Source organism: Bacillus rossius, chromosome 1 (genome assembly GCF_032445375.1).
Source record: "Bacillus rossius redtenbacheri isolate Brsri chromosome 1, Brsri_v3, whole genome shotgun sequence".
NCBI lineage: Eukaryota > Metazoa > Arthropoda > Insecta > Phasmatodea > Bacillidae > Bacillus > Bacillus rossius.
Genome location: NC_086330.1, coordinates 39,583,242 through 39,594,406, shown reverse-complemented (window position 1 = coordinate 39,594,406; position 11,165 = coordinate 39,583,242).

Genomic DNA, 11,165 nt, shown 5'->3' with positions numbered 1-11,165 from the left:
GAGAGGAGTATAATGACGTGAGGAGAGGGATGGAAGGAAGGCGCATGTACGAACTCTGAAGATACACCCGCTTCAATCCAACTGTCCACGTGAGAACAGCAATTCGACTTTACTCACTTACCCTAGTTGATTTTCCGTCTACTCTGACCTTTTAATCGCTCCTTCAAAAGGTTGGTTTACACACGGCCATTAACTTAACCGAGTGGCGAGTGTACGGAATTGCATGCATAGACTAGAAACAGATAGATGTATCAAGTAAACGATAAATATTATTATGTTTTTGGCTGTGTGAAATTATTTCCCGAAACTCTTAATATGTACAATTTCAATAAATGATAATTTTAATAAATGTGAGTGTGTCTTTCAGTACCTGTCAGATAGTATATGTGTAAACAATTAGCGGTACCGAGAAAAAAAAATTAATTCTCATGTTTCAAATAAACCAATAACACAAACACAAGATTTAACGTAGTGTGTGATAAAAAAATACTCAAATTGTGTTTACTACTTCATTTCTTGGCGCGAATCACACGTAGTTTCCTCTGCCGCCCGGATTTGTACCTGATTTCAACAATAATTTTTAATTGAAATTCTGCCATTATTGTTAAAATTCATTAAACAGTCAAAACTTTAATTTTTCTCTTTGGTGCGCACCATCCGCTACAAATGAAAGCCGTGGTTACACATTTCCGTTCCATGCGACTTTCGTTCCATTCACGAAATTACTCGTACCAAATGCCGTTTGCCGAGAGCTAAGGTGTTTACACACAAAAAAAATCGTACTCAAAACTAACGTTTCAGTAGGCGAGCAAAGTGTTCACAAAAGGCAAGAAGCGAGTCTGGAAGATGTTCGAGTGTCGTGCTGTGGAATATGCAAAATTCCCTAACGAACTCTGCCAAAACCGTCGTCGTTCATACCTTTCCTGCAAACAACGAGAAGGCGAGCGGGTTGGTTGTGGGGTAGGCTACACGACCTACCACTATTCATTTCACTGGATCGAGCCTCTCTCGCCGTTTTCACTAAACGACTCGAATTTTTTTTATTTTCCTTTCACACACGGAGAGTTTACTAAATTACTTGACTAAAAACCTGTGCATATATATGTATGCATAAACACACATGTGTGTATATGTGCATAAATATATTTATATGTATGCCTATGTATATATGCATATATATGTATATAACTATATGTGTGTTCATATGTGTATTTGCATATATGTGTATATTCATATAATTATGTATAAGCATATGGATTTAATTATGCATAAATATGTGATTATATATGTATATATATGTGTTTATGCATATAATTGTGTATACGCATGTGTATTTAATTATGCATAAAAGTGTGATTAAATATGTGTATATGCATATATTTTTTGTAGATACACAAATGTGTATGTATGTATTAATGCGTCTATACACACACATATGGCCTAGTGTTGAACCAGTCGCTGGGGAAAACTGCCGCGCGCGGGCAGTGAACCCTGATGCACCAGGCGCTCCTCGGCCGCCAGCTGGTTCCTCCCTGGAGGCCGGTCTCATTCCGGATCCATGTAGGTTAATTGAGAACCAACGACTCCGGGGCGGATTTCTCCTGTCGGCCAACTGGAGTTTCCACTCGGGTCCCCTTGCGCCCAGGTGCTTCGTTTGTGAAGCGTTCGTGCACTTCGCGTTCAGCAGGCCACGCCTCGAAGGATAAGACACCTATGTATAGCATTACACAAATCCAGTCTAGCGAGCGATCAGATTATTTCGCGAGTGACCGCCAAAGCTCTCGGATAGACGCATCCCCTTGGTCACTGAATAATTTTTTTTTTGACGTGACAACGTCTAATAAATCGATGAACGCCGGCCTGCACGCACGAAAAAGTGTCCCGTTACGCACATTTTCCCGTTACGCTTTGTCCCGTTACGCTCATTGTACGCTTGTGCTGCATTTATCTCTCTTCCACTCGATTGGAACAACCATCGATTTGACTTTTTCGAGGCACATTAAACTTGAAACACTCCCATTCGTTTCCTACTTTTCCTATCATCGTCCTATCCTTAACAGAATAAAACAGATTGGAAGAGGTTAAATAGCAAACATGTATAAAAGTTATACTAGTTTAAATAATCTGTTCGTTAAACTAATAAACATATTTGAATTAATGAGTGCAAATAAAAGTAAATTTATCAATCTTAATATATATAAATCTCGTGGCACAATGTTTGTCCTCAATGGACTCCTAAACCACTTAACCGATTATAATAAAATTCGCACACCATGTGCAGTTCGATCCAACTTGAGAGATAGGATAGTTTAAATCTCAAATTATAGTCGCAATTTTAATTTATTGCGATTTATAAAAGCGAAATACCACTCACTGACTCACTCATCACGAGATCTCTAAAACTATAAACCCAATTGACTTGAAATTTAGCATAATTATTCATTTTGTGATGTAGACGCTCACTAAGAACGGATTCTGCGGAAATCCGATCCCAAGGGGTGTTTCGGAGGGGGAGGGGGGGGGGGGGTAATATATCAAAATTTCCATTTTTTGGTAGGAAATCACCATGGCAACGGCTGTTGCTTTGTTGATGCTTCATTCATCTCTATGACAACGACTATTTCATTGTTAGTGCAGTCCTCATCACCGTTGAAATTTAGCTGGTATCTAAATATCAAAAATTACCCTTTTTTTTCAAGTATTTATATTTTACAGACTTGAAACTTCACAGTAATGTTCCTTATGTTACGCAGGATGACATTTTCCGAAAATTAGATCCCATGGGTGGTTAAAACAAGGCAACAGGATTTTGCATTGTTCATGCCTTCTGCGTCTCCATGGCAACGGGCATCGCGCGGCAGTGGCGTACCCACAAGGAGGGGCATGTATAATGAGCGGCGCAAGAGTGATCTGCCTGTAGACTGCCGTAGCGAAGTACGGGTACATCAGTTGTACGTTGCGTGCACGAGTCGGGAAACCATCGGTGCTATTCATTTTCTCTCCGGTACATTATACAGCATTGTAATAAATTTTCACTGATTTTTTTATTATTTACCATTACTGTAAATGGGTGATGTGGCTTAATTTTTTTCCATTAGTATAGCCGTGCGAAGCCGGGTCGGGCAGCTAGTTAAATTGTAGATTTCATTTCGCTCCTTCTTTGTATCCATACAAAATAGTGATAATTCAATAAAAATGATTCAATTTTATTCATAAAAGTATGCAATCATTTCATCAATGTTTTATTATGACGTTGTCACGTTTAACTATAGTCCGTAAACCGACTTTATAGACAACCAATTCTTTTTTGTAAATGAATTGTAAATATTTCTATAAAAATATACATATTTGTAAAATTGTACATTTACATGAACAAATCTTTATCACTATTGGGTTCGGTTTCTTGCCTGAAAATGTATTCTTTGTATCATCCCAATACATGCGTTAGTTAAGGTTATTTGCTAACCGTAACCTCGAACAGCTTTCCAATACATACTGCGCACATTAAAAAGAGTTATAAGTAAAAAATAAAGCCTTATTTTTGAATGTTCGATTATCCTGTCCATGGTTTAAAAAATTTTTTGCTTGAATGAAACTTCAATTAAATTATAAAATTATGCGCCAATTTTCGTAAGGAGTACCTACTCACTATTATCTCGGGAAACGTATTTCTTTAATGCAAAAAAATAACCACAGACATTTGTTGTACAAATTTATAATATCTTTCCTGTAGTGTTACAAACTATTTCTTGGCAACTGATTTCCAAAGGAATATTTTTTAAGAGCAACTATTCTGTGCAGCGCAGCTGAATGACACCCGGTTGATGACCCCCTGTAGACGTCTGTAGACGCTTGTAGACGCTTGTAGATGCCAGGATGTAACCGAGCCAGAGAACGCGCTGGTTTCACTCGCCGAGGATCCGGAAAGGAACGCGCTAGGAATGCGTGTGTGAAGGGGAAGTAACAGCTGTCGTGATGGTAGCTTCCCGCGGCCCTTCGCCAGCGAAGCCCTGTCAATCCAGTTAGAGAATGGAGGTTTTAATGCCATCCGCGTTTTCCTTTTGTGGCGTTACTGATGCAAATGGCTGGATTCAACGTATGTTTCGTGCACGCAAGTGCACTGTCTTGTGCTCTCCTGGGGAAGATGGAAAGTTCAAAATATTTTGGCACAGTTCGTTTATTTTTTCTCTCATGTGCTGGAATTGTAACATAATTCTGGTAACAGGCGAAAGTGTACACGAAAAGACGCCGAGGATCAAACAATTTAGCGGGGTACATCCAATTAAAAAAAAACGATACTCGCTGTTTGGGTTTATTTCAAAGCATTTCTGGTTTTTTGAATTAAACTAGGGGAATAATCGAGGATAATCATATAAAAACAGAAAAAAAATTTAGAATATGTCTACTGTTGTTTTGTCCTGCTACTCTACGTCTCACTTGTGGGTAAAAGATCTTAGTTAAAATTTCTCGAAAATGGTGTGCAAAATAACGGCATAATCACCTAGTTAAAGGCAACCAATGGAATATTTTTACGAGCTTCTATCACTATGTTATTTTTTGAATACGGCTCTCAGTTATGAAACTGCGTTATTTGCCACAAAACTTGTTTTATATATGCCGTTTATGGAATTAAATTAAATTTAATAGTAAATAAATTCACTTGCATTTGAAATGTTTCCAATTTAGTTAAACTTTTACAATAAACCTCTTACAAAGGTCTAAAAATATTTAACTAAGTAGAATTAAATAAATATTCTCTTATATTAATACAATAACGATTTCATTCGTCATAAATGTACAAACACAGTTGTCTCAGGACGTGGTGAATAAGCTGGAACCTTTTTTGTTAACATTTAACGTATTGCAGTGAATTAAAACTTTGTACACAAATAAAAAGTTTGCAGGCTTTAATTGTGTACTTTTTACTAAGACTTCTCTTTATGTGTGTTGTAGTGGCTTTGCGTCCCACAACGAGAGAAGAATTTTGTCCCTGAAGTGACTGTCACCAGTGCTACATACTTGTGTGACGGGTGTTCAACCCCACAGGCGCACTGCCTAAAGAAGCGCGTGGTCGTCCCACCTGGAGCCGCGCAGTGGAGGGGATAACCACGTGATGGGGGAGCAGTCACGTGACTCGTCACATGGACTCTTTCCCCTCCAGCCGTACAGACTGGAGTAGGAAAACACCATGAGGTTCTAGATTTTAGAAGAATATAGGGGAAGGTAGATATTTAATCCCTCGATCTCGGTCGGAGACCTGCCACCGCTCTGCCTGACTACCCAGAAGAAGACCGTCACTATGCCCGAAAGAACTACGAACACCGGTATTGGTCTTAGGCTATGGTGAACAGTGAGCTGGACTTAGTTATTTTTCGTCGTCAGTCGGACTTAGCCCAATCAGCGAGGAGCAACGTCGGGGCACTACGAGATCGCCAGCGACCAAGTGCCCAAATACGACCCACAACTAGTAGAGTGTCGACTGTGTGGCTTCCGTGAGACTCGCTGGAGAATTTTTGGAGGACACTAGGTAATAGCGAGTCCGAGACAAGAGTTTGACCAAACCAGTAGTTCATTAACACTCGTATTTTTAAGGATATACATATTCGCTGAACTGCAGAGTAATTACGAATGGGCAATGGTATGTATTTAAACGGTGTGGTCAGATAGTGGTAGGCATACAAAGGCAGTATGTGACAATTCCTGACTTAGACTTTTGTACCCCAGATTTGACCCTAACATCGATTTGGGGTGTTCACTCCGTCCGAAGCCAATCCAGGAGCAAGTTATTGTTTGCAAGTTCCGATTAACTGGTTTGAGTGTGACAGGTGCGGACATCGAGGGGGTTCGTGGCATTCCCTTCGCTCCTCTCTCCATTGTCGTCAAGGGAACCCCAGGTTCCAGGACAACAGTGCACCAACGAAGTCCATCCATGGCGTCGTCACGGAAGGAGGGCACTGAATGGCCGGTGAGCAACCTCCAGTGACGACTCGGCGAGCGACGGACGGTACAGAAAAACCCACCGAGTGCTGAGACGAGTGTCCTGCCAAATTGGACCTGGTAGCACGAGGGGTCTATTAAATGAAAATGTTCTTGTAAGCCACCAGGCAGGCAGGACTTAAGATTTTTAACGTAAAATATTTTGTCAGATAACTTGTGCATAATCACCACCATAATGTTCACTTATAATTTTTACTTTGTTAATGGTTGCGTGATATATATATATTCTGATTATAATCAACTTGTTTCCAATTAACATTAATACATTGTTACTCGCTCTTTTTTGTTTCATGGAGTAAAACGAGTAAAGGAACTTTAAAATGTTGCCAAGTATATCTGAAGAGGAATAATTAAATTATGATGCTGGCAATTTATGTAATATTGTAATTTCTAACATATGCGTTATTTTTGTGTTGGCAGCGAGCTGGTGTATTCAAATGGGTCATGTTGAAGAACAAAAATTAATGTTCCCAAGTCAACTTGAGTGTGTGGTATTAACATGTTTATTGCTTTTATGTCATTATTTCATGTTAATAAATCGTGTTACTCTTACAGCACTATTTTCTTGTGTCGCTCTAACTAAAACCCTTGTTTTCCCTATCCGGGGGCATTGTATGAACATAATAATTGTATATGCAAATAATATAATTTCCATGTGGTTTTGTCTTTACGTGCAGTATATACTTTGTTTTAGTGACTTAAAGGGTTAATTTTAGGCCTAACTGAGCGCTTGATTTAAAATTGTCTTATTATAAATAATAAATTTATTTTAGTTATTTTACTAGGTAAAGCATATTATGAACGTGGTCTTTTATAGGTCTGAGACGAAAAAAAATTTAAAGCAAAACAACAATTCAAGTACAGAATTTAAACTAACCATTAATGTGCGAACTTTCCTAACCGATTAAAGTCGATGAGTCTAAAGTTAAAGCAGATGATATAACCAAGTCAATTAAGTGTTCCGGCCGTTGGTACACTGGAGTACAGTAGATACGAAATAAATGAATTAGTTTTGACATAGACATATTCCCTTTTATTGAATTTTCTTCCTTATATCACGATTTATTAAGTCCTCGTTCACTCTCTTTTATTTTTAAATATACGTGAATGATAATCTATCGTATATTTTTACGAGTGAGGGAAACATGCTTGTATGTGAAGCCAAATTAATTTTTAAATAGTTTTATTTACTATTAATATTTACGTTACTAATTAAATCACCACACATAATGTATGTTCACAAATCACTCGCACTTTAAAAGGTCTGATCTTTAATCACTAAGTATCTGTCCAGTCTACAGCTCACACTCCTGATTGGAGCTAGGCTCAACAGTGGTTTCCCTCTTACCTGGCACCTGTCCACACACACAGTCCGCACCACTCAGTCGCACTCGCCCGGTCCTGTCGCTCCGCGTCGCGCCGCTCGCAAAGAGGGTCTCTCGTCCTCCTCGCCGAACTCGCACTTCACTTCAATGTCCTGTTGGAACTCCCGCGGAGGCCGGCGTCGACGCTTTTATACCTTTGGCAGACTTTCTGGAACTGACTGGAGTTGTTGTGACGTGTCGCGTCATCCCGGGCGACCCGACTCTCGAAGCATCCGTAATAGACACGCTTGTTCGCGCCACCTCACTAGACAGCCCGCGGGATTTCCAGGCCACTCAGGGATGAATAACAGCTCCGTGGAAGGAGGGCTTGGACGAGGGGAGGGGGTGACGAGGCAGGGACGCTATAATCCCCGAAAGTATGCGCATAATGTCAGCGACCATGCGTGGCCGCCAGTCAGCTCAGGTACTTGGCGCGCGTCGCGGCCTTGTCTCCCGCGTCCGTAACAATAACATTTATAAAAGGTGTTTTTATTTGTGGCAGTGCCATATCTCCCTTAATTCTTCCACAAAATTAACGATTAAAACATCATGTTAAATCTTATATTCCCCGCTATTGACGAAAAATAGACAAATGGTTTAAAATTGTTTTCGTTAAAAAAATTGATCAAAAACATTTTTTTAAATGACATATTTTCATTGGTAATGCCATCTGTTGATGAAATACCTAATTAATATATATTCAACTAAAATGCATAAGACATCTATTAAAAATATGTTTATCTAGCATGACAGCTATTAGATAGTTAAAATGCTATATTCAAATGTAATCTGTCATGCAAATCAATCAAATTAAATCAACCTAAAGCGTTATAAATCGTTATTTTCACCAGAACCTATTTTTTTTTGCATACGTGGATTTTTCTTGAGTTCGTAAATCGATTGATATTTATGTTTGTGTTAAAGATACATACGATAAAAATGCAATGATAATCTTATTATAATTACTAACTTGTTTTCAAAGAATTTTTGTGAAATTAAAAAGTTAAAAAATAATCACATCTGCCAAAACCAAGATCTATTTTTTTTAATGTTTTCTTTTCAATTGTTTCACAACTAAACATACATTTGTAACCACTTGTTTTACAATGAGACTGATATTAATTACTTCTCATCAAAATTAATAAATACTTGCATTTAAGTATTTTCACATAATTATATTACTGTTGTATGTTTGATCACGATACTGTGCGAAATATTCGCACGGGCAAGTTAGTACTATTATAAAACAGTAACTGGATTTTTGTTCGAGCATCACGAAAAAACTACTAAACTGATTTTATTCAAACCTTGTATATTTTAAAGCTTATGATCTGACTTTCAAAGTGGTATATATGTTATTAGTTATTACCATATGATGACGGAAGCCGGAGATACCTGTATTCCAATAAAACCATTTTTTTAAACGCCTCATAATATTATTAGCTTCACCTGTTTGTTTGTTTGTTTTTAACCAACTCCCTTGGGTGGGATTTTGACTCACTTTAAACGGCCAGATTTCATTCAAACTTTGTAGATTTTTCGAGGACTGATGACAATACACTTATTTGATAAGAAAATTACATTATTCAATTTGCAAAATATGATTTTTGTCAATTTATATAATTTCACAATATTTAGTAGGCTTTGTTTATATCGCGCCAAAGACAAACTGAAAGAAAAGAGTTCGCACATTGTAAAGAAAACTATTTCGCTCAAGTGCGGACTCTTTTCTTTCAGTTTCGTCTTTGGCGTGATATAAGCAATGCCTACTAAATATTGTGACATTTAATTAAATGAAAAGTGAGAGTGGGTTATGATTGTGAACAATACACTTTCTTGAAGAGAATATTTTCTATATTTGTAAAAATATGAAGAAAAACTTAAATAAGGGATTGAAACGTTGTTTCTTTCGTTAAATATAGGAAAAAAATTACGTCTTGGTTTCATTTTACCAATTAACCAAGAGTGAAACATTATTATAAAACAACATTTTCTGAAAATATTTCACGAAACATGGAAAAATTGAGGTTTGATTTTGCTGTGAAACCAACAGCAGATGGGAAATCAAACACCATATGCATAACCTCAATAGCTACACCTGATGGGCAGATTTTTGAAATTCCACTCGTACACCAACCTGCAAATCTACACCAAGTAGTTAAAAATACTCCAAAGTATGCCAAGGCCAGTAAATCATTAAATAAAAGACATCAAACACGGAAAATATGGATGAGTTTGACAGATGATATATCAAAAACATATTTGGATAGAGAGAAAAACTTACAGTTTAAGGATTTTTACCTACTTATAACTGTCGTATCGATTTGAAAAGTTCGAAGTATATGATGAAACAATAATTTTGTGCCTATAACCAGAGAGAGGGGAATGGGTAGTGTCCAAAGGTGCAAAAAATACTACTTTCCAGCTACGTGTAAAAAAACCACTACTTTCGAGCTATGAGCAATAACCATGCTTTTTAAATATTAATGGTGGGAAATTTTCACGAAGTTCACTGCGCCGCTCAGGGGGAAAAGGTCCCGTTGATTTTTTTTTTTGGGGGGGGGGGGATGGGCAAATGCCACAAAATTTTGAAAATATCAAAAATCAATTCGCTTTCGATTTGTAGTGTTTACGAGCCATTCGGTGACCTAAACCTCCACTCCCCTCTTCATCCATCCCGAATATTTTAAGTCGGGAAAATTGAAGTACGCTAATTTTGACGTGCTTCCGAGGTCTTCGGGCTCCATCGGAACCCTTCTTTTGGTGCATTTCAAGGAATTGATAAAACATTAATTTAATTGGAACTATAAAGTAAATAATAAAATAAAAAATTTAAAGAAACACTCTGTTGTTGTTGTTGAATGAACAAAGAAGAAGAAAAAATCTTGAAATTTAAGTAATCCGTTTAACAGGGACAGAATTAACTACGACTCCCTATAAAGTTATTTTTAATAAGCTTATAATAAGAATCAAGTAATAAACAAAACAATTTTCAACTTGACGAAATGAATAAGACAACCGAAGAAAACCAAATACAATATAGCGTGCTAAATGTGAACGGCATGCTACCTGCAAGGATTCTCATTCAGAGATAGAAATTTTTGTGAAATTTGCATTAATTTGATGTTTACTTTTTGTGTTCTGCTACAGGCATGGAAGACTTAAACACATTGATATTTTTTCCTTCAATCCCCTATCATATCAGCTAAACAAAACGTTACAAACCCCTTGAAAAAAGTTGTAAGGCTGCTACTCCACATATTAAGGGAAAAAAATCTAGTTTCCTCATACATATTTTATACCTATTTTGACCATTTGTTGTATACCTAATTAGAAGAATATTCATTTATCATATATTATATGTGTAAAACACATCATTTATAGATTTTGGACCCATTTTTTAAAATTAAAAGCTTTACCAAGATTCGTTATTTTTGTCAAGTTTGTGATCTTGTAGCACTTTTTTTTTTGTATTTGGGGGAGGGGGGGGGGAACTACAGATCGAAGACAATGGTTATAGGTCATTGATTCTTACACGCAATTTCCGTATAATCACATTAGCAATAAAATATCGGCATGTAAATTGTACACCCATGCCTTACCCTGGACTCGAACCCAGAATCCCTATCACCATAAATCAGTGTGTATCCGACTATTCTATGGAGGTCGGATTTTTGTATAATCATTAAGAAAAAACTCTGCGATTCATTAGGATTGAATACCTACTTTCTAATAGGGAAGCCAAAATTTCATAGGTATAAAAGCTACGCTTAAAGAGTTCCGAAGTTCACCGAAGTTTGCCGA